Here is a 24,569-nt window from a genome sequence, read left to right on the forward strand (position 1 = left end):
GAAGTCCCACCTACCAAGACTGTGCTGGTGGAACCCATGGTCTTTTAAAGCATCTACAGCAAAAAGGCTATCGAGTGTCTAAGAAAAAAGCCAAAATATGCCTGTCTCAGGTCAAATATCTAGATTATAAAAATAATGCAGGGGCCCCATGAATTGGGACTTGAAAGAAAGAAAGTAATCTGTAGTCTCCCTGAGCCCAACAGCCACCAGAAGCTGCCAGTTCCTCAGTGCAGCAGGATTCTGCCACAATTGGAGCCCCAATTTTGGGGTCCTCATGTGCCCTTTATATGAAGTCACAAAGGGGAAAGATTATGATTCCCTGCTCTGGGAAAGCCCACAGAAAAATGCTTTCATTGCTCTCAAACAAGCTCTAATGGAAGCACTGAGCCTCAGGCTTCCAGATCTCACTAAACCATTCTACCTCTATGTTCACAACTGCCAAAGGATCACAGTAGGGGCACTCACTCAATACCTCGGTTCCTGGCAAAGACCCATAGCTATCTGTTCAAGCAACTGGACACTAGCCCAAAGACAGGCTCTCATGTCTGCAAGCTGTAGCAGCTGTAGTCATTTTTACACTGGAAGCTATAAAATTGGTTCTGCATGCAGTAATCATAGTCTTCAAAGCCAAAGGAACACACCGGCTAACTAACAGCTGCCTGGTTAAATATCGAACCCCATTATGTGGTTTCCCTTCAACTGGAACTTGTAAAAACCCTAAATCCTGCCACTCTACTACCCGTGGAGCTGGGGATTCTAGCCCATAACTGCCTGAAAACATCACAAGAAGTATATTCCAGCAGGCCAGACCTCCAAGACCAGCCACTGGCAAATTCTGACATGGAGTTCTTTATGGATGGGAGTAGCTTTATGCAGGACAGCAATCAGTGAGTGGGATATGCTATGGTATCAGGAGGCCCAGAGCCTCCTGGATAGCAAATCAGCACAGAAAGTCAAACTCATTGCCCTCACCCAAGCCCTACAACTTGCAGCTGGAGCAAAGGTTAATATCTACACAGGCTCCAAATATGCCTTCTTTACCCAGCATATGCACTGAGCCTTATACAAACAAAAAGAACTCATCAACTCAGGAGGAAAGAGCATTAAATATGGCACAGGATTCTGGAACTACTAGAAGCAGTTTGGAAACCTACCAAAGTGGCTGTAATGCACTGCAAGGGACACCAGACAAGCCACAGCCCTGTCACCCAGGGAAATCAGAGGGCAGATGCTGAAGCAAAAAGAGTGGCATGGGAAGGATCCCTATCTAAAAACCTGGCCACTGCTCTCATTCCTCAACCTTTTTAATTATCTGAAACTCCAGTATACACTGCCTGCCACAGCCTCTGAATCAACAAGAGCTGCAATACACTCAAGCCGAGAGAGTGGATACTCTCTGAGGGTGGGATATAAGGAGAAAATGGATGGTGGACATTGCCCGATCACACAATAGTTGTGCCACAAATATTAGCCACAACATTAGTTCAACACTACCATGAGAAGACACACTTGGGAAAAACCCATCTTAAAGAAGTTTTAGAAAGATTCTTCAGGTGGCAGACTTGGCCCAGTGGTAAGGGCATCCGTCTACCACATGGGAGGTCTGCGGTTCAAACCCCGGGCCTCCTTGACCCGTGTGCAGTTGGCCGATGCACAGTGCTGATGCGCGCAAGGAGTGCCCTACCATGCAGGGGTGTCCCCCGCATAAGGGAGCCCCACGCACAAGGAATGCAACCAGTAAGGAGAGCCACCCAGTGTGAAAGAAAGTGCAGCCTGCCTAAGAATGGTGCTGCCCACACGGAGAGCTGACACAACAAGATGATGCAACCAAAAGAAACACAGATTCCTGTGCTGCTGACAACAACAGAAGCGGACAAAGAAGATGCAGCAAATAGACACAGAGAACAGACAACCGGGGTGGGATGGGGGAGGGGAAATAAATAAATAATAATTTTTTTTTAAAAAAAGAAAGATTCTTCTACATCCCAAGTCTGGCTGCTATCACCCATGCCATATTCCAGTGGTGCATCACAAGTGCAAAAATAAAACCTTTGGCAGGGGGCCTATGGGAGTCCCAGGAGTCCAAAGAATTGACAATATGCCTCTTGAAGATCTAGTAGTTGATTTCACTGAAATGCCACACTCTGGAAGTTATAAATATCTCCTAGTCCTTGTTTGCACCTTTTCTGGCTGGGTGGAAGCCTTTCCCACTTGAACATAAAGAGCTGAAGAAGTAACCAAAGTTCTCAGGGAAATCATTCCTAGATATGGGCTACCCCTCTCAATTGGCTCTGACAATGGACCCACCTTCGTCTCTGAAATCACTCAAAAATTGCCAAAGCACTGAGCATCTGATGGAAACTGCACACCTCTTCCCATCCTCAAAGCTCAGGAAAGTAGAGTGAATGAACCATACAATAAAGACTTATATTGCCAAGATTTGCCAAGAAACTGGGCCAAAATGGGTGCAAGTACTTCTGAGTCCTCTTCTCCAAGTTTGGGCAAGCCCAAGCTGAAAGCCAAGCCTAACCTCTTTTGAAATCCTCTTTCAGAAACCACCCCCTTAATCCAAAATATAGAAGGGGATCTCGGAGAAAGAGGAAACTTACCAATAGCTCAGCAAATGATAAGCTTATGAAAAACCTTACAAAATCTGCAACACTAGGTCCAAGAAAGGGCCCCCATTAGCTTAAGCAACTATATACACCTGGAGAAGCCAGGTGATGCAGTCTGTGTCAAAGACTGGAAATCAGCTCCACTAATCCCTCTAGGGTGGGGACGCTATCTTGTCATTTTATCCACCCCCAGTGCAATTAAAGTAGCTGAAAGTACCCCATGGATACACCATAGCCGGGTCAAGCAAGCTGCCCCAGAGTCCTGGACCTGTATTCCAGATGCCCACAACTCAACCAAACTCATCTTGCAAAAGAACAAAACACCAAGCCCTGCTCCAGTCACACCCCAGAATCTGACTGGTCCGTGCATGGCTGAAGGTTGAGGATGGGACACCGAGCTCTGCTCCAATCACACCCCAGAAACTGATAGGTCTATGTACAGATAAAGAATAGTTTAATCCCAGTTACAATACCCCTTTGATTATTCTCCCTACTCCTAGCCCTCACCCGCCCCTGGTCCCAGGTTGGCATCACAGAGTGTGAGCCATTATCCAAAAGGTGTGAATGGGGGCCCATGTCAATACCACATTAATATATCATAACCATTACACCTGCAAGGGCCATATAGCTTCCTGCCAGTTTCAAGGAATCTCCTATAGTGTCTGTAACATATATGGTCAAATAATCTGCTATGACCCCAAACCTCCAACAGTCTCCTGTAAATGGGAAATAAGGGTGCTTAATCAAAATGGGGAGCTACTTAGCTCTACCCCAGCCACTAGCCAGAACCAATGAGTGTCCCTCCTATTTAATGCTTGCCAAGTTATAGACTCTGGGATACCATGGAACACCAATTGTGGAGGGCTTAGCAGGGAGCAAAAATATACTCATAACAATAAGTATATGTGTGGTCCAGAAGTGAAAAGTGCAGTCCAAGGGGGGCCTTCTGGTGTAAATGCATAGGTGCATACTACTGCCCCTACTGGTCCTGTGTCACCTGGGCCACATGGAATACAGATGCAACTAAACAGCCATCCTCACCAAAGGAATGGCCCTGGCCATTTATGCTGTCATTGTAACCACTTAAACCTCACCATCCTTAAACCTGAATCCCGACAGACTCAGGGAGTCCAAACGAGTCTCTGCATTGATGGTAGAGGAATAGACCCAGAAGACTACATCTGGGTTGCGTATTGGGAATACCCACTCACAAGTAAAGACCATTCTGTGTTCCACTCCTTCTATGAAGAAATGGAAAAGCCCTTTTCCATTCTACAAGGAGTGAGAAACCTCTTCATAAGCCTAGCTGAAGTAGTAGGGGCAGCTTAAATGTCTCCTTGTGCTAAGTATGTGGAGGTACTAATATGGAAGACCAACGGCCCTGGGAAACTAGAGAACACAATTACAGCCAAACATATAATGAAACTGGCCTCTCAGCTGTCCCCTGAGATAGCATGTGGCCCTTGTAAACTTCTGTCATAGGAAAATATTGTGCTTCAAGGGCCTGCCTAAACTCTTCTTTATCTGTTAGAAACCTAACATGTACAGGGGGAGAATTCCAAAATTATACCACCAATATAACAGAGCCTTGGGGAACGTGGAATGAATCTGACCTCACTCTCATAAATTGTACTTTGCCCAAATTAATCAGTGTGGAACTCCACTGCAAAAGGCCCCTTTAATGCCCCAAATGGTCTGTACTGGATTTGTGGGAAAGTTGCATTCTGAGAACTTCCCCAAAACTGGTGTGGTACTTGTATGCTCAGTACAATAAAACCCTCCTTCTTCCTCATTCCCTTAATGGAAGGGAAAGAGCTAAGCCAGCCAGTGTATCAAAATATAAGAAAGGGCTGTCGTTACCTGGAGAGGTGAAGAATGGCCCCATGAATGTGTAATCCGGTACTATGTGGGCCAGCATCTCAGGCAGAGGATGACATGTGAATTTATTGAACCCTTATCTATATGCTAAACTGAAACATCCACTTGCAAGCCATGGTGGAAATAATAACTAATGAAACTGCCCATGCTCTAAACCTACTAGCCCAACAGCAAACTAAATTCAGAAATGCTATCTGTGAAAACCATTTCACCCTAGACTATCTCCTGGCAGCTAAAGGGGGAGTTTGTGGAAAATTCAATCTCTCTAACTGCTACATTGAACTAGACAGCACTGGAAAGGTTATTGATGAAATTACAAGCAAAATGGTAAAAATTGTTCATGTTCCAGTCCAGAGCTGGAATGGGTGGAATTTAAGTAATCCCATTGGAAGCTGGAAGCCAATAGTAAACAATTTCAAGTTTCTACTGGGAATAATTGCCTTCATCATAGGAGGATGCACCATACTTCCTTGCCTCCTCCCTTTCATCATAAACAGAATGTGCACCCTAATAAATGATATAGTAAACAGGCAGACAGCTGCCCATCTCATGGCAGTATATACATACCAGTCAGTCCAGAGAGACTCTGACAATAGTGATGCCAAAGCTTAATAACCTTAAGCAGGCATCAAAAGAGGGAAATAATATTGCCTGTGCATAGATTCAAACTTATTTCATATCCAAATATGTCTAGAAAACCAATTGAGAAGTATAAATTCTATAAGCTTTGGATATTCAGAAAGGATGCAAGCCAAATGTGGCAAGCCTACCTGATTGTGGGGGATATGAGTTAAATCAAGCTTACCTGGAAGAAATAACCTATCTAATACTCATGTAAAACACTTGAAGAAACTAACAAAAAGTCCTTTTGCATACAACCACCATTAGACCCCCACTCTTATTTCTTCTGTATAAAAGGAACCCAAAAATTCTACTAGGCATTCAGTTTTTATTAGCACAGGAGTCTGCCAAGTCCAGCTGGTTGAAATAAACCACCTTGCTTCCCAGAGTTCTCATGTCCTGGCCTTTGATACTGCATACACCTGACTTCTCTGCTACTACACCTTCTTGCCAAGGACCAGCTGAGTAGGTACAACCACAGGTACTGGTACTCCTGAGTGCTAAGGAGACACACAGTCTATGTTCACATCTGATGACTCCAGATTTCAGTGCCCTGCCAGTGGGTCCTACTTTGGAATTTGTGCTCCTGAGTGTGATGGAGTTGGACTCAGATGTGACTTTCTACACATACCTCTTCTGTCACTTTGACTGAAGCTGTGTTTGGCACTGGGGTTTGTGTATACTCAGGAGTCTTGAATCTCTGGACTGCCCATGTGCCAGCTGGGTCCTGAGCCTCAGCAGAGTTACAAAACCTACTCTCCAGTTCATTGGACTTACTCAGGTGAGCTAAGAGGAAGATGAAGATGGTCACCCACCACACCAGGGAAGTGAGAGTATCTATACCTGCAAGCAGGAGAATGACACCCCCCAACCATGTGGGGCCAAAGCCCCCTCTTCACTGAGAGTTGGAGTGGACATAATCAACCCAGGGTCCACAGGATGGAGGAATAAATTATACGTTAGAGTGGACTTACTGGTATTCTACTATAGAACTACTGTGACTCTAGCGATGGAAGTTTCTGGTTTTCAGTTTTTGGTGTTTTAAAGGATGTTTACTGCTTTGTGCTTTTCATTGCTTTCCTTTTTTTGTTTTTCATAAAGACATAGTTTATTTCCCCTTGAAATTCCAGATAAATGTTACTAAATTGACACATGATATATTAAAGGAACGATTCAGAATAGACTAAAGAAGAATTTTACAAGCTGGAGTGTCTAGAGCTTGCAACAGCCTTCAGGATCAAATGACCATGACCTCCTCCCATCCAGGGAGATAACAGTTTCCTCTAAAGCATTTAGTCAAGGGTTGATTAAGTGTGCAGGAGGCATAACAAAAGTAGGCTGATGAGCTATCAAAAGATCATCATCCTTATTACCAGTAATAACACATTAGTTAAATTACAATGCAAACAGTATACATAAAAATACCCTTCTACTTTTGTAATTTTCAGGCCTCCCCTGCCCCAATACCAAACAGATAACAGATGACAACAAACACCCACCCTGCCCTTGATTCAACAGGATATACTAGTACCTGTGCAATCATAAATGAAACTTGTTGTTTTTACATTAACAGAACTGGTCAGGTAAAAGAAAATCTTAAAATCCTAAGAAAAATATAGAAATCATTCAGAAAATCCAAAATAATAACTATGAAAATCAATCACGGCTATCCTCATTCCTTTTTTATTTTTCTTCATTCATAAAATCACCCCTTTTACCCTTATAACATCATTATTAACAGTATTGCTGCTGCTGCTTTTTTTAAAAAATTTATTTATTTTCTTTATTTAATTCCACCCCCCTCCCCCAGTTGTCTGTTCTCTGTGTCTATTTGCTGCGTCTTGTTTCTTTGTCCACTTCTGTTGTTGTGTGCGGCACAGGAAGTGTGGGCGGTGCCATTCCTGAACAGGCTGCACTTTCTTTCACGCTGGGCAGCTCTCCTTACCGGTGCACTCCTTGTGCGTGGGGCTCCCCTATGCGGGGTACACCCCTGCATGGTGCGGCACTTCTTGCGTGCATCAGCACTGCACATGGGCCAGCTCCACATGAGTCAAGGAGGCCCGGGGTTTGAACCGTGGACCTCCCATGTGGTAGACAGACGCCCTAACCACTGGGCCAAGTCTGTTTCCCTGCTGCTTCTTTTTGATCCTTGTCTCTTACAGCTTCTTGTCCAATTCATACACCAAATCATACAGTCAATAACCCAGGAATATGTAAATGGTGTCTCTCTGCTACATGAACAACAATGTCAATGCCTATGGGACCTAAAACCACAGCCTACTATACAGGATGGATGAGAACTTCTTTTCTCTGCCCCTTGACAGCAGGAAGTAGCCAGACAGAACCAACACCCCAAATCCCCTCACCCTCTGATCCTTCCCATATATATATATATATAAACAACATATATATATATAAACAAAGAATTAGGAATGTTAGAGATTTGCAATAATTAACACACTGTAGCTCAATTTCCCCTGATATGCATTGGGAAAAGGCAAACCCCCTCCCCTGGGTCTGAGGGCATAGCATGGCACTTTCCCACAGGTTAAAGAAATCTCATAGAGACAGGAATAAAGGGAGATAGAGATCTTCACCATCTGCAAATCAGAGGTAGATGGAGATCTTTACTATCTCTACCTGCATATCAGAGGGAGAGGGAGATGGAAGTCTTCAATATTTACATATCTTTTAATACCTACAGATGAAAAAAAAAATCTGCTCCTGCAGCATTCCAAAAAGCCGTAAACTCCCTCAACCCTTTCCCACTACCGCACTTAGACCCTCAATCCCCCTCCCATGAACTATCGATTCCCCTCCTAGGAAAGTTCTGTATAAATTCAAGTCCCCCCCCCCTTCCAGAATTGCACTGAAGCCTCTCTTCAGACCCCCACCATGTTGGTCGGGGGGGGGGGCTGAAGTCTGTTTTTCAGACCCCCTCCATTGGGAGAGCTTCTCAATAAATTATTTTTCTGCCTGTGGTCAATCAGTCTCCATGTCCCAGTGAATGCCATTTTTCTCCAACAGTAATATTAACAGTTCCTTCTATAATAACATAAGGAGGCACACAGGCCTGAAGTCTGTAAGTAGGCTCAAACTGCTAGTTTGCAGTTCCAGGATCTGTAATGAGAATAATATGATGTGTGGCAGCTACCAATTGCCACAGTTCTCAATGAAGTATTTTAACCTCCAACCATAACTACATATTTCCCCCTCTTTGGTTTTGCAAAGTACTGAATATAGCTTGGGTGGTTTCTTGTTGTATTATTCCCCAGAGGGTTTGTAGCATGCTGCTGAGGGCTCATCCCTTTCAAGACCAGGAGGGAACCAATGTCATAGTCACTGAAGTGAGCATGAAGAACACTCATGGATGATGTTTATGAGTTGTTGGTAGGAAACAGGCAACAGGAACTGCTGGGCTAGGCACCAGAAGGTTTGGTACTCATGATGTTCACTTTTTTGGTGGAACCACTTTGCCTCTTCTCAGGTTTTTTTGTTACCAGGCCAGGACAGATGGTTGAGCTATGCACACAGCCTTGGGGAGGAACTGCAAAAGACCATTGTTGACTTTTCTGCAGATAGGAGAATGTGGGCTGACTTGATTTCCCTAAGAAGATATTAGTAAGTTTTTTTAAAAAGTAAATAATAATATAAGTGAATATTAATTTCTTCAAACAAACTAACAATATTTGGGGCTGTGGCATACAGCAGTGGTATTATTTAATTTATGATAAGAGGTTGTTTGGTGACACATACTATTTTTAATAATAATTAAAATGATAACCACATTATAATTTTATCTAATATGGTAAAACACTATTAAATTTGCAGGAATTCTATACACTCTTTAAGTATTTACATGAACTTTTTACTCATACTGATGTAGGCTATGGATGGGGGGGTCTATTCATGTCTTCACATATAATCTCTGTCTTATCTAAGCTTATCTAAGATGTGGAAGATATATATTAATACAAACTTATTGAGTACTAAAACAAAGGACCATTTGGCCCTCTGAGGCAACAAACCAGCATTAGGTGATGCATATTTGCAAGCAATTTGCAGATAAATAACACTGACTCAGAAGCTTGCTTGGGCGCAATGGGGGGTATCCACTCCTGCCATTATAAGCCCAGTCATACAAAGGATTATACTCAGCTCTCATGATTAGATCTGAGTTTTTGTCAATAAAAATGTTGTGGTTCATGTTTTAATTTCACGTAGTACCTGCTGGCAAAATCATATTTTTTGAAAATGCTGACATTTGAATACTCGGCACCGTGTGCCATCTACTCAAAGGATGGTATAACCTAAAAAGAGCTGAGGCTTGGACCCAGGTGGACGCGGCAGAATCCTGAGTATATTCGAAGGTAGGAAAGCAGCCAGAGAGAAAGCACAGAGATGCTGAATGTGAGATGTCAGGGGTGGAGATCTGACTGATAAAGCAGGGAGGCTGGAGGGCCCTGCCTTGCATTAAGTTATGCATGCTCAGGTGGCCATGGACAGGGAAACCAGGGGAGCTCTGTCTCTCCCCATCAGCCGAGTCCCTCAGCCTGGTGGGTGAGCCACACGGTGGTGACTGCCACCTTCCCAACTGTTCACTTGGCACCACTGCTGCCCACCTGCCTCCATGTCCCAGTGTTCCTGGAACCTGCCTCTTCAGGGCACCAAACCTCCAACCCTCTCCCTCAGACAGGCTGGAGCAGCCTGGGGCTAAGGAGAACAATGAGGATGAGGAGAGGTGTGGAGGCTCTACCCTGTGAGGTGGGAGGCCTCGGGGCACACCTTGGGCTGACCTGGGCCTCAGGGCAGATACTGCCAGAGAAATGGGGGCAGCTCTGTCCCAGTCAGCCCTTCAGCACTCAGGGCAGCAGGGCAGCATGACAGTGGCTTCCCATAATTCCCTGAGGCTGCAAGCACCACCAGCACCTGCAGCCACTGGGCACTAAACCTCTCTCTCCCTTTGGCACAGCAGTCACCCCCGTCCCTCAGCCCACCAACAGACTCCGTGGTTACCAACTCCCAGCAGGTCAGCGGCTGGATGACCTGTGCTCCTCACTGCTCAGCCCTTCGGCCCCAAGTGCCAGGCCTTCTGATGGGCTCCAACTAAGCCCATACGTGCTGTGACTGCTTCAGGCTGGCTGTCCTTGCCAACAGCCCTTAGAACAAGGGAGGCCTGCTCAGATGGAGGGGAAGTAGTGAGAAGAGGCTGAAGAAGAGTTGCTGCCTGCAAAGAGGTGGGAGCAGCCCAGGAGGGCCTCACCAACATGGTGCAGGACCACCTGCCCTAGACTGACCCAGCCAGGGGTGTGCTGCTGAGGAGGAATCTCCTCCAAGCCTGGACAGCTAAGGGGGCAAGGCCTCCTCACCAGCTTCTGCAGGGTCTGCTGCAGCCCAGAGGCCTGGGAAAGGTCCACTGAGCACTGTCACCCTGCCGACAACCTCCTACATGCAGAGTCTACGTGACCCCCAGCCCATTCCCCTCTCACGGCAGCTTCACCGAGATGCCGGGCGCTGAAGTGAGCCATTTCATCTACCTGCAGGAGGGAAACTGTGAGGACACCGTTTTCTGGGTCAGGAGCAGCTGGCGACCAGAAGACCCTCCTAGCTACACCTCCCTGCCTGCCAAGGGCTGCTGCCATTTCCCAAAGGCACACTGAAAAGGGAGCATAGGCCTGTGCCTGGAAAGGCCTCCACCTGCCCCTTCTGTTCCCTGGGCCTGGTCCAGGTGACTGGATCAGGACTTTAACAACTTGCAAAAGGCAATCTACCCAGCAACCCCAGGAATTCCCCATAAGCAAACCTGGATGTCTTGCCCCAGGCTCTGGGCGTGTTGCTAAGAGCCTGAGGCACTGAGAAGATTTGACCTTGTTCTGAGGTGTTCATAAAACCAAGGAGCAGCAACCAGAATCCCTACAAGGCCTGCCACCCAGCTGGGGGAAGAACAGGCCAGACTGGAGCATTTTCCATCAGTCAACATGAACATTAGAAAATGTCAGGCAGTATCATATGCCCTCAGCTGAGGGCCACAGAAAAGGGGACTGGGCTACATCGCATGGGAAAGTCCACCTGGTTGGAAGATCATGGCTTTCGAAGTGTGACAGAAGTTTCCCAGGGCCTCATTGGCAGATTGCCAGCTGAAGCCACGCAAAGGCCTAGAGCACTTCCCAAAAGGCCACGCCTTCTGCCAGGAGGGGAAGAGCTCTCCAATGAAAAGCACTGTGTGGGAGCACTCCATCCTGAGCACGGCATCCATGCTCTGCCCAGCAAGAGGACATGGAGAAGTCTGCAACCCCGCTCTTCCCCAACACCCCGCCACCCCTTCACTGTCAGCTCCTCCCACAACCTGGACCCTCTTAGGCAAGCTCATGGTGACCACAGAGCCAGAAGGTGGCTCTATTCTGAAACGAAAGCCCTAGCCCAGAAAAAGGACCTAAGCCCCAATCGTGAACCCTCATCTCTACCTAATGACAAGTTACTTCTACACTACTTTTCCAATAAAGTAGAAAAAGAAAACTGAAGAGGAAAAGAAGGTATTTGGAGACCCTATTTCTGCTAAGAGCGTAATGTACAGGCCATGAAGAGAATGACTGTAACTCCACGAAAGCACAAACAGCCGCAGCCATAAATGGGAAAAGAGCTTGAATAGACAAAGCTGCCAAGAACACATACAAATGACTGAAAAGCACTTACACAGATGCCCACCATCATTAGCCATGAGAGAAATGCAAATAAGATACCAAAGATAAAGATGAGGTGCTACTTACTACCCACATGCTTGAATGCTGTTGTCAGGGGGAAAATGGCTGAGAAGGTGTGGAAAAACGGGCCCCTTGGCCACTACAGGTGGGGAAATTAAAATGCTGCAGCCAGAAAGTTACACACAGAATTACCATGGGAGCTGGCAATTCCACCCCTAGGTATACACACCAAAGACTGAAGGCAGGTCCTCAACCAGCTATCTGTATGCCAATATTCATGACAGCATCATTCAGGAGAGGAGTTGCAAAGGGAAGAAACTGGGAGTTATTGCTAAAGGGGGATGAGGTCTGGGTGGGACGATGAAAGGAGTCCGAATAGAGCAGTCAAAGCTACCCAATATTTTCATAGAACTCAATTGATGTCACCACGTGTCCCACTCACAAGGATTAAAATGATTTTTATGCTAGGAATGTTTTTCCACAATTGGAAGGAAAAAATCAAGTATGGTCATGACCACATTTATAGAATGAAAGATACAAGCCACATGATCCCCAGCTGTCAAGATGAAAAGACCTGCTCAAGAAGGAAAGACTTTTCCCTAAGATCACAAGAACAGGCTCAGCAGACCTAACAGCTTTTCTGCAGGAAAGTCCATTATCAAGAAAGGAGAGAGGGAATTTCCTGAAGAAGGGACAAAATACCTGATCATCAGGTGTGTGGTAAGAGTTTAATAGGGCAAGCCTGTAGGCTACTGAAAGTCACAAATAAAAGGAGAAATGCTGCCATTAAAAATAGGGGCAGGTGACTGGACCTTTTCCAAAGGAGATACACTACTGAGAAAGAAGCACCCGAGAAGGTGCTAAACATCCCGAGACATCAGGGAAATACAAATAACAAAGGAAGTGCTACCGCTTCCTTAAAACATGTTGGATAACCACTGAAGTGGATATAGAGTCATCAAAACCCTCACACATTGCAGAGAGAAAGATGAAACAACAGTGAAGCCACCGTGGACTCCAAGTTGGTGATGCCTCAATTAGTTAAACATAGAATTTCCACAGGACTTAGCAGTTGCACTCCGACTTTTACACGGAAAGATCAAAAGAGGTATTCAAACCAAATATTACCCAAGAATGATGTCAGTGTCTTTACTCACAATAGTCAAACATGGAAGCAACTCAAATGTCCATCAACGAATGAATCAACTAAATGGTATACAGAGGCAACAGAGAACTCTAGAGCTGTAAAAAGGAAGGCAGTTCTGTAAAGAGCTGAAATATGGATGAACCGTGAAAGCGCTGTGCGAACTGAAGTAAGCACAAGGAAAAGCACTGCAGAACTGCACTGAAAGCAGCTGGGTAAATGGTGAACTCCACAGAGACAAATATCGATGACCACACGGACTTGGGGCAGGCGACAGGCAGTAAAGGATTTCCGTTTTGCATGATGGGACATGTCTGGTAATGGTGGAAGGGGAAAAGAGCACAGCATTGTGAAGGTTAACAAGATGACAGTGTTGTGTGCTGTACTAGTCAGCCAAAGGGGTGCTGATGCACAATTCCACAAGCCTGCTAGTTCCCACAAGGGGTATTGATATCCAGTAGGAGGTTACAGATACCAGGCCGTAATGCCTAAGATACTTCCCTTGACAAAGTCTTCTCCCACGTGTTGGAGCAAGAGGACTGGCAACATCAGCCAGGGTGCAGGCTTCCTGGCTTCCTCTCTTCCCAGGTCTTGCTTCTCTCTGGGCTAAGCACCTGTTTGCTCCACAAGGGCAGCTGTAGGCTATGAGGTTCTCTAGGCGTTGCCTGGCTGCACAAGGTCAGCTGAAAACAATCAGGTGAAGGGTTCTGCTTCTTGCTCACCGTGGGGATTCTGGCACGTCGAAGGAGCTGTTTCTATTCCTCTGTGTTCTTCCCCTGCCTCAAGTCCTGTCTTCCTGAGGCTTGCTTCTCTTTCCTCTCTGAGCTGACTTCCTGGGATTCCAGCTAAGGCTTCAGCATCAAACTCTAACTTTAACTCTGTCCTTTGCCATGCCTTTTCTCTGCCAGTCACCACTGCCCACAGGATGGGGCCTCCATGTCCTAGTGATGTGGCCCAATCAAAGCCCTCCTCATACCTTAGTCTTTCCCAGGTTCAGATCAGATGGCAAACACATTCTGATATCGGTTTTTGGAATTCATCACAATAACGAACTTCTACATATAATGAAAATTGGTTCAAGTGGAGGGAAATGAAGGCAACAGATTATAAGGGGCTTGCTCCTGTTAAGGACAGACTGCTCAGTTGAGCTTATCAAAGAAGAGCTCGGGGCTTCCTGCCAAGGTCAAACAGGTGGAAAATCACCCTCTATGCATAGATTGCACAGAAGGTATTACAAAGATTACTGCAAGACAGGTAAGAATATATTGAAAGATATGGATAAAACACTAACTTGGGAATACCTGAAGTGGAATCTGCTCATATGGGACAGCTCTGATTGTGGAAAAGTTGTGACAGGCAGCCAAAAGAGATTCAGACAAAGCAGGTGGCTCCTGTAAATGTAAGTCATTTAACACCTACAGCTTTTTTATCCCATTATTCACAAGATGGTATTGGAGCGAACTCTTTAAACCTCTCATGTATTAAAGGATAGGGTCCCATGAACATTCCTCTTATCTGAGTCTCCAAGCCAGCATTTGGAAATGCACATTTGCAAGCAAATCACAGATAAAGGACACTGACTTGGAACTCACTTAAAGGAACCGGTTCTATTAATTCCTCTCATTCCTGCTATCCTTCACTCTGGTGCCTGCCAAGCCCAGACTAAGCCACCAGTGCCCCACAAGCTGGGGTGGCTGTACCCACCTCCTCCCTGGCATGTAGGCCTCCATGCCCCTGCACACATCAGAGTTGCCCCACCCCTATCCCACCTCCTTGCTTTGGAAACATTGGCCACAGGCATTGCCTACAGCAGGGAGTGCCAAGAGAGTTGCGATGTGGGGGCATTTTCTCGACTTGGACTTGTCCCCCATGATAGTTCCAGGACAGATGTGGCCATTATACATCCTGCTGAAACCCACTGAATGGACTGGGGAATGTGTCAAGTGCCATGGAAACTAATGCATTGCAGGGGAGCAGTGTTCCAAAATGTACTCACCACATGCCATGAGTAGGCCCCACAGTGATAAAAGAGATCACTGACGTGGAAGGAGTCTGTTGAGTGGAGCCTGGGGTTGAAGAGAACCTCTTCTATTGTGTCTTGTACTGTTGTTTTCTAATCTATGTATCATGGAAACAAAAGAGACAGAAGAAGAAACATGAACAAGAAAGCTACTCCATTGCAGAAAGCCAGAGCCAAATGCCACCACTAGGTGCCACGTTGGATAAGAAATGTTCCTTCCTCACACTTCCTGGAGGGCAGGGGCTGGATTTGAAGGCAGGAAGAGGGGCAAGGACCCTTGAAGAAGGGGCAGTAGGGGACCCCTGAGCCAGATCTGTGACTGATGTGAGAACCTCTCTCCATCAGATAGCTCACCTGGTCCAAGCTAAGAGTCTGGGTTGGGCCAGGCTGCCAGGTCACTTTTCAGAGGGGGATTCCTTGCCAACCAAAGTTCCAAGGCCTGGTCAAATGGGCCTACCTAGGGCTGGCATTGCCCTGCAGGTCTCTCCCATGGCAATGGTCACAGACATGCTGTCTCCAATTGTATCACCTCCATCTTTTTTAACTGAAAACCTGGCCTTTTCCACTGGTTGCCTGAGGGCTCCTGCCTTGGCTCCCTGCCAGCCAGCCCCTCCCCCCCACCCTGACCCCCACCCCCAGAGGCCTGTCCCCCAGAGAGGAGAGGCTCAGAGACTTTCCTGTTCCTTGTCAATTACCTCTCTTTCTCTGTGTTTCTTTCCTGGGATGAGAGGGGCCCCTGAGGACCTATCTGACTCTTAGAAATGAGCCTGCCTTTTCTCTTCTCACCCTGCTTTTTGGTACAGTATTAATGAACATTTTTCTTTTCTCCAGGTTTGGGGGGCCCAAAACGAAGCTGTTTACATCTGGTTGTGAGACTTTTCAGTGGAAATAATTTCTGCTCTCTTGAGTCACTACGGTCAAGTGGGATTACAGGTCCTTGTGTTCCGTGTACAAGGTACATTATAAGAAGCCATCATGACCGTCAAAAGTGGTTGTATGGGTTGCTTTGGCATTGACTTGAGTAATAATGATCAGTTTCTGAAAAAATAAAATAAAATAAAAACCGGAAGCACATTTTTCTTGGCCAGAGCACGCAATGCAACCAGGTGATTTTCCTACTGCTTGTTGTTCAAAGCCACCATAGCAGGCGATTCAACATGTATATTGCCAAGATTTCCAAACTAAAGCAGACTACCTTCTCGCCGAGGAGTGGCTGAGTAGATAAAGCCCCAGGTACAGGTGCTCCTGAAGGCTGTGGGGACACACAGGTCTACATTGATGGCAGGTGGTTCTGAGCTTCAGTGCCCTGCCAGTGGGCCCTACTTTGGAATATGTGCTCCTGAAGGTGATGGAGTTGGATTCAGATGGGACCTCCCTACACATGCCTCTTCTTGCACTTTGGCTGAAAATTAGTCTGCAAATTGCCACCTGAAGTGATGTAGGTCATAGAGAACTTCCCAAAAGGCCAGGCCTTCTGCCAGAAGGGTCCAGTGTTCCCAGGGGGGGAAGAGCTCTATGAGTGAGAGCACTTTGGGGGAGCACTTCATCCTGAGCAAGGCATACAAGCTCTCCCCAGCAACAGGACATTGGACAAGTCTGCAACCCTGCTTTTCCCCAGCAGCCCTGCCACTCTTTCATTTTCAGCTCCTCTCACAACCTTGACCCTCTTAGGCAAGCTCCTGGGGACCACAGAGGGAGAAGGTGGCTTGAACCTGAAATGTAAGCACTGGACCAGAAAAAGGACCTAATCCTGAATCATGAACCCTCATCTCTACTTAGTGACATATTACTACTATACTACTTTTCAAATAAAGTAAAAAAGAAAACCAAAAACAGAAAGAAAATATTTGGAATCCCTATTTCTGCTAATAGCATAATGTATAGAACACAAGGAGAACAAGGAGAATTACTGTAACTCTACCAAAGCACAAAGAGCCACAGCAATAAATGGGAAAAGGGCCTGAATAGACATATATGCCTAGAATACATACAAATGACTGAAAAGTACATAAACAGATGCTCAACATCATTAGCCATTAGAGAAATACAAATAAGATACCAAAGATAAAAATGAGGCACTACTTTCTACACACACTCTTGAAAGCTGTTGTTAGGGAAAAAAATGGTTGAAAAGATGTGGAAAATGGAACCCTTAAACACTATGAATAGGAATTTAAAATGCTGATGCCTAAAAGTTAAACACAGAATTACCATAGCAGTTGGCAATTCCACTCCTAAGTATACACACCAAAGGAATGAAAGTAGGGTCTCAACCAAATACATCTATGCTATTATTCATAACAGCCTCATTCAGAAGAGGAGTTGTAAAGGAAGGGAGTTGGGAGTTATTGCTAAAGGGGCATGAAGTCTGGTTGGGATGATGGAAAGGGTCTGAATATAGTGGTGAAAGCTACAAAATATTATCAATGAACTCAATCAATGTCACCATGTGTCCCACTTACAATGATTAAAATGATTTTTATGCTATGAATGTTTTTCCACAATTAAAAGGAAAAAATCAAGTATGGCACTGACCACATTTATAGATGAAAGATACAAGCCACATGATCCCCTCAATTGACTCAGAAAATGCTTTTGAAAAATTCCCACACCCGTTCATGTTAAGGAAACATTCAGAAAGGTAGGAGGAGATGGCATCTTCATCCATATGATAAAGGGTATTGACAAAAAACCAGCTGTTAAGATGAAAAGACCTGCTCAAGAAGGAAAGACTTTTCCCTAAATCAGAAGAAAAGACTCATCAGATTTAAAAACTTTTCTGCATGAAAGTCCATTATTAAGAAAGGAAAAAGAAAATTTCCTGAAGTAGGGCCAAAACACTTGAACATCATCTGTGTGATGGGAGTTTAATATGCCAAGCCTATAAGCTACTGAAAGTCAAGAATAAAAGGAGAAATACCACCATTAAAATAGGGGCAGGTGACTGGACCTTTTCCAAAGAAGATATACTAATGAGAAATAAGCATATGAGAAGGTACTAAACATCCTGAGACAACAGGAAACTACAAATAACAAAGGAAGTGCTACCCCTTCTTTAAAAATGTTGGATAGGGTGGCGGACTTGGCCCAGTGGTTAGGGCATTCGTCTACCACATGGGAGGTCCACGGTTCAAACCCCGGGCCTCCTTGATCCGTGTACAGCTGACCCATGTGCAGTGCTGATGCACACAAGGAGTGCCCTGCCACTCAGGGGTGTCCCCTGTGTAGGGGAGCCCCACGCACAAGGAGTGCACCCCCTAAGGAGAGCCACCCAGCGTGAAAGAAAGTGCAGCCTGCCCAGGAATGGCACAGTCCACACGGAGAAATGACACAAGATGACATGGACAAAGAAGAGGCAGCAAATAGACACAAAGAACAGACAACTGGGGTGGGGGGGAAGGGGAGAGAAATAAATAAATAAATAAAATCTTTAAAAAAATGTTGGATAACTACTGAAGTAGATGTAGTGTAATCAAAACTGTCACACATTGCAGAGAGAAAGTTAAAACGGTGAAGCCACCTTGGATTCCAGTTTGTTGATGCCTCAATTAGTTAGCCACAGAATTTCCATACGACCTAGCAGTTACACTCCTACTTTTATACTGAAAGGTCAAAATAGGTATTCAAACAAAACGTTATCCAGGAATGATTTTAGTGTCTTTATTTGCCATATCCAAAAGTGAAAGTAACTCCAATGTCCATCAATGAATGAATAAACTAAATGGTATATATAGGCAACAGAGAACTGTACAGCTATAAAAAGGAATGCAGTTCTCCAAAGAGCTGAAATATGGACAAACCATGAAAGCACTGTGCTAACTGAAGTCAGCACAAGGAATAGCACTGCAGAAGTGCACTGAAATCAGCTGGGTAAATGGTGAACTCCACAGGGACAAAATATCTATTAGCACACGGACTCGGGGTAGGCATCAACAGTAAAAAATTTCAGTTTTGCCTGATGGAACATGCCTGGAAATGGTGGGAAATGAAAATAGCACAGGATTGTGAATGTCAACAAGATGACAGAGTTGTGTGCTGTACTAATCATCCAAAGGGGTGCTGATGCACAATTCCACAAGCCTGCTAGGCTCCACTGAAGGTATTTCTTTCTCATAGGAGCTTACAGATACCAGGCTGTAATGCCTAAGTTACTTCCCTTGACAAAGTCTTGGAACAAAATGACTGGCATCATCAGCCAGGGTGCAGGCATCCTGGCTTCCTCTCTTCCCAAGTCTTGCTTCTTTATGGGCTAAGCTCCTCTGTTTGCTCCACAAGGGCAGCTGTAGACTATGATGCTCTCTAGGCTTTGCCTCTCTCCACAAGGTCAGCTGGAGACAATCAGGTGAAGGACTGTGTTTCTCACTCACCCCGGGTATTCTGCCATGTCTAAGGAGCAGTTTCTATTCCTCTGTGTTCTTCCCTTGCCTCAAGTAACATCTTGATGGGTTTGCTTCTCTTTCCTCTCTGAGCTTAGTTTCAGCTAAGGCTTCAGCATCAAGCTCCAACTTCAAGATTCCTCAACTCTGTCCTTTGCCATGCCTTTTCTCTGCCAGTCACCACTGCCCATGGGATGGGGCTCCATGTCCTAGTGACATGGCCTAATCAAAGCCCCCCTCATTGCTTAGTCTATCCCCAGTACAGACCCAATGATGAGCACACTCCAATAACAGTTTTTGGAATTCATAACCATAGCAAACTGCTACATATACTGAAAATTGTTTCAAATGGAGGGAAATGAAGGCAAAGATTATAAGGGGCTTGCTCCTGTTGAGAACAGACTGCTCAGTTGAACTTCTAAAAGATGAGCTTGGTGTTTCCTGCCAAGGTCAAGCTGGTGGAAAATCACCCTCTATGCCTAGATCATACAGAATGTATTACAAAAGATTACTGCAAGACAGGTAAAAATATATTCAAAGATATGGATAAAATACTCACTTGGGATAACCTGAAGTGGAATCTGCTCACATGGGACACCACTGATGGTGGAAAAGTATGTGACAGGCAGCAATAAGAGAGTCAACAACTGCAGGTGGCTGCTGGAAATATGTCATTTAACACTTACAGCTTTTTTATTCTGTCATTCACCAGCCGGTATTTGAGGGGACTCTTTAAACCTCTCATGTATGAAAGAAGGGTAGGGTCCCATCAACTTTCCTCTGCTCAGAGGCACACAGCCAGCATTAGGAGATGCACATTTGCAAGCAATTTTCAGGTAAAGAACACTGACTCGGAAGCTGGCTTAAGCAAAATGTGGGTATCCCTTCCTCTCATTATAGACCTGTCATACAAAGGAATATACTCAGCTATTATTTTTAGATTTGAGTTTTTGTCAATAAAAAGTTGTGGTTCATGTTTTAATTTTATATAGTACATGCTGGCAATATAATATTTTTTGAAAATGCAGAAATTTGAATACTCAGCACTATATACGACCTATTCAAATGATGGGATAACCTAAAAAGAGCTGAGGCTTGAACCCAGTTGGACACGGCAGGATCCTGATTATATTCAAAGGTAGGAAAAGTAGCCAGAGAGAAAGCATACAGGGGCTGAAGATGAGGTGTCAGGGATGGAGCTCTGATTGACAAAGCAGGGAGGCCAGAAGTACCCACCTTGCATTAAGTTATGCATGCTCAGGTGGCCACGGCCAGTGCAAGAAGGGGAGCTCTGTCTCTCCCCATCAGCCAGGTCCCTCAGCTTTGGTGGATGAGCCTGTCACATGTTGGTAGCTGCCAGCGTGGTGCTTCAGCCCCCCCTTCCTAATAGCCACCAAGTTCAATTGGCACCACTGCCCACCTGCCTCCAAGTCCCAGTGTTCCTGGCACCTGCCTCCTCAGAGCACTAAAACTCCAACCCCATCCCTCAGATGGGCAATAGCAGCTGGGCTTAGAAGTACATTAAGGACTAGGAGAGGTGTGGAGGATCCACCCTGTGAGGCAGGAGGCCTGGGGACACACCTTGGGCTCACCTGCACCTCAGGGCAGATACTGCAGGAGAAATGGGGGCAGTTCTGTCCCAATCAGCCCTTCAGCACTCAGGGTGGTAAGGGAGCATGACAGGGGCTTCCCGTAGTTTCCTGCAGCCACAAGAACCACTAGCACCTGCAGCCACTGGGCACTAAAGTTCTCACTCACATTGGCACAGCAGTCATCCCCATCCCTCAGCCCACCAACAGATTCCGTGATTAGAAACTCCCAGCAGGTCAGTGGCTGGATGACCTGTGCTCCTCACTGTTCAGCCCTTCTGCCCCAAGTCCCAGGACTTCTGATGGGCTCCATCCAATCCCATGCAAGCTGTGACTACTTCAGGCTGGCTATACTTTCCAACAGCCCTAGAACAGGGGAGGCCTGGACAGATGAAGGGGAAGTAGTGAGGAAAGGTCGAGGAAGAGTCGCTGCCTGCAAAGTGTTGGAAGCAGCTCAGGAGGGCCTTGCCAACACAATGCAGGACCATCTGCCCTAGATTTACCCATCCAGGGGTGTACTGGTGAGGAGGAACCTCCTCCAAGCCTGGACAGCCAAAGGGGCAAGGCCTCCTCACCAGTTTCTGCATTGTCTGCTGTAGCCCAGAGGCCTTATAAAGGTCCACTGAGCACTGTCACCCTGCTGACAACCACCTACATGCAGCGTGTATGTGCACCCAGCCCATTCCCCTTTGACAGTAGCTTCACCGAGATGCTGGGCGCTGAAGTGAGCCATTTCATCTACCTGCAGAAGGCAAACTGTGAGGCCATCATTTTCTGTGTCAGGAGCACCTGATGACAAGAAGACCCTCCTAGCTAAGCCTCCCTGCCTGCCAAGGACTGGTGCCAGTTCCTGAGGGCACATTGAAAATCTAGCACAGGCTGGTGCCAGGAAAGGCCTCCACCTGCCTCTTCTGATCCCTGCACTTCATCCAGGTGACGGGATTGGGACTTTAACAACTTTCAAAAGGCAATCCACCTAGCAATCCCAGGAACTCCCCATAAGCAAACCTGGATGACTTTCCTCAGACTCTGGGCATATTGGTAGGAGCCTGATGCACTGAGAGGATTTGAGATTTTTCCAAGATGTTCATAAAACCAAGGAGTAGCAACCAGAATCCGTACAAGACCTGCGGTACATCTCAGGGAAGAACACACCAGACTCGAGCATTTTCCATCAGTCAACATGAATGTTAGAGAATGTTAGGTGGCATCATATGCCCTCAGCTGAGGTCCAAGAAAAGGGGATTGGGCTACATTGTATAGGAAATTCCACCTGGCTGGAAGGTCACTGCTTTCAAAGTGTGACAGAAGTTTCCTGGAGCCTCATCTGCAGATTGTCAGCTGAAGCAATGTAAGTCCTAGAGAACTTTCCAAAATGCCAGGCCTTCTACCAGAAGGGTCCAGTGTTCCCAGGAGGGGAAGAGCCATCTGATTGAAACCACTGTATGGGACCACTCCATCCTGAGCAAGGCATACAAGCTCTGCCCAGCAACAGGACATGGAGAAGTCTGCAACCCTGCTCTTCTCCAGCAGCCCTGCCAACCCTTCATTTTCAGCTCCTCTCACAACCTTGAACCTCTTAGGCAAGCTTGTGGGGACCACAGAGTGAGAAGGTGGCTCTAACCTGAAACGTAGGCCCTGGCCCAGAAAATGTACCTATTCCCGAATTGGGAACCCTTATCCCTACTTAACTGCATGTTACTACTACACTGCTTTTCCAATAAAGTGAAAAAAAAAAAAAACTGCCAAAAAAGGAAAGAATATATTTGGAAACCCTATTTCTGCTAATAGTGTAATGTAAATAAAGAGAATTACTGTAACTCCACCAAACCACAAAGAGCCACAGCAATAAATGGGAAAAGGGCTTGAATAGGCATATCTGCCAAGAATACATATAAATGACTGAAAAGTACATAAACAGATGCTCAACATCATTAGCCATTAGAGAAATACAAATAAGATACCAAAGATAAAAATGAGGCACTACTTACTACACACACACTTGAAAGCTGTTGTTATGGAAACAAATGGTTGAGAAGATGTGGAAAAATGGACCCCTTAGATAATATGGGTGGGAAACTAAAATGCTGCAGCCAGAAAGCTAAACACAGAATTACCATGGGAGCTGGCAATTCCACTCCAAGAAAACATACCAGAGGACTGAAAGCAGGGACTCAACCAGATAGATCTATGGCAATATTCATGACAGCGTCATTCAAAAGAGGAGTTGTGAAAGGAGGGAGTTGGGAGTTATTGCTAAAGGGGAATGAGGTCTGGGTGGGATGATGGAAAGAGTCTGAATACAGTGGTCAAAGCTATCCAATATTATCAATGAACTCAATCAATGTCACCACGTGTTCCACTTAAAATGATTAAAATGATTTTTACGCTTTGAATATTTTTCCACAATTAAAGGAAAAAATCAAGTATGGTAATGACCACGTTTATAGAGTGAAAGATACAGGCCATTATGATCCCCTCAGTTGACTTAGAAAATGCTTTTGAAAAATTCCCACACCTGTTCATGTTAAGGAATCATTCAGAAAGGTAGCAGGAGACAGCAACTTCCTCCATATGATAAAGGATATTGATGAAAAACCAGCTAAGATGAAAATACCTGCTCAAGAAGGAAAGATCATTCCCTAAGATCACAAGAACAGACTCATCAGAATTAAAAACTTTTCTGCATGAAAGTCCATTCTCAAGAAAGGAAAAAGAAAATGTCCTGAAGTAGGGACAAAACACTTGAACATCGTCTGTGTGATGGGAGCTTAATATGCCCAGCCTATAGGCTACTGAAAGTCAAGAATAAAAGGAGAAATACTGCACTTAAAATATGGGCAGTTGCCTGGACCTTTTCCAAATAAGATATACTAATGAGAAATAAGCACATGAGAAGGTGCTAAACATCCTGAGACATTAGGGTAATACAAATAACAAAGGAAGTGCTACCACTTCTTTAAAAATGTTGGATAACTACTAAAGTAGATGTTGCATAACCAAAACCCTCACACCTTGCAGAGAGAAAGTTCAAAGGGTGAAGACACTTTAGATTCCAGTTTGGTGATGCCTCAGTTAACCATAGAATTTCCATATGACTTAGCAGTTGCACACCTACTTTCCTACTGAAAGGTCAAAATAGGGGTTCAAACAAAACGTTACCCAGGAATGATTTCAGTGTCTTTATTTGCAACAGCCAAATGTGGAAGCAACTACAATGTCCATCAATGAATGCATAAACTAAATAGTACATATAAGCAACAGAGAACTGTACAGCTATGAAAAGGCATACTGTTCTGGAAAGAGCTGAAATATGGATGAACCATGAAAGCACTGTGCTAACTGAAGTCAACACAAGGAAAAGCACCACAGAACTGCACTGAAATCAGCTGGGTAAATAATGAACTGCACAGAGACAAAATATCGATGACCACATGGACTTGAGGCAGGTATCAGGAGTAAAGGATTTCAGTTTTGCATGATGGAAAATGTCTGGTAATAGTGGAAGGGGAAAATAGCACAGTATTGTTACTGTTAACAAGATAACAAGATGTGTGCTGGACTGGTCAGCCAAAGGGGTGCTGAGGCACAATTCCACAAGCCTGCTAGTCTCCACTGAAGCTAT

At 45.3% G+C, this 24,569-nt stretch overlaps 1 long non-coding RNA gene across 1 annotated transcript in view; it reads right to left on the minus strand.

Moving 5' to 3' along the window:
• LOC131277590 (uncharacterized) overlaps positions 1-24,569 on the minus strand; it is a 77,172-nt gene that overhangs the window by 31,006 nt on the left and 21,597 nt on the right. Inside the window, exon 2 of the long non-coding RNA XR_009184731.2 lies at positions 14,956-15,077. This is a non-coding gene — a long non-coding RNA (uncharacterized lncRNA). The remainder of the gene's footprint in view (positions 1-14,955; positions 15,078-24,569) is intronic.

This window comes from Dasypus novemcinctus, unplaced genomic scaffold (genome assembly GCF_030445035.2).
Source record: "Dasypus novemcinctus isolate mDasNov1 unplaced genomic scaffold, mDasNov1.1.hap2 scaffold_167, whole genome shotgun sequence".
In the NCBI taxonomy this organism is placed as follows: Eukaryota; Metazoa; Chordata; class Mammalia; order Cingulata; family Dasypodidae; genus Dasypus; species Dasypus novemcinctus.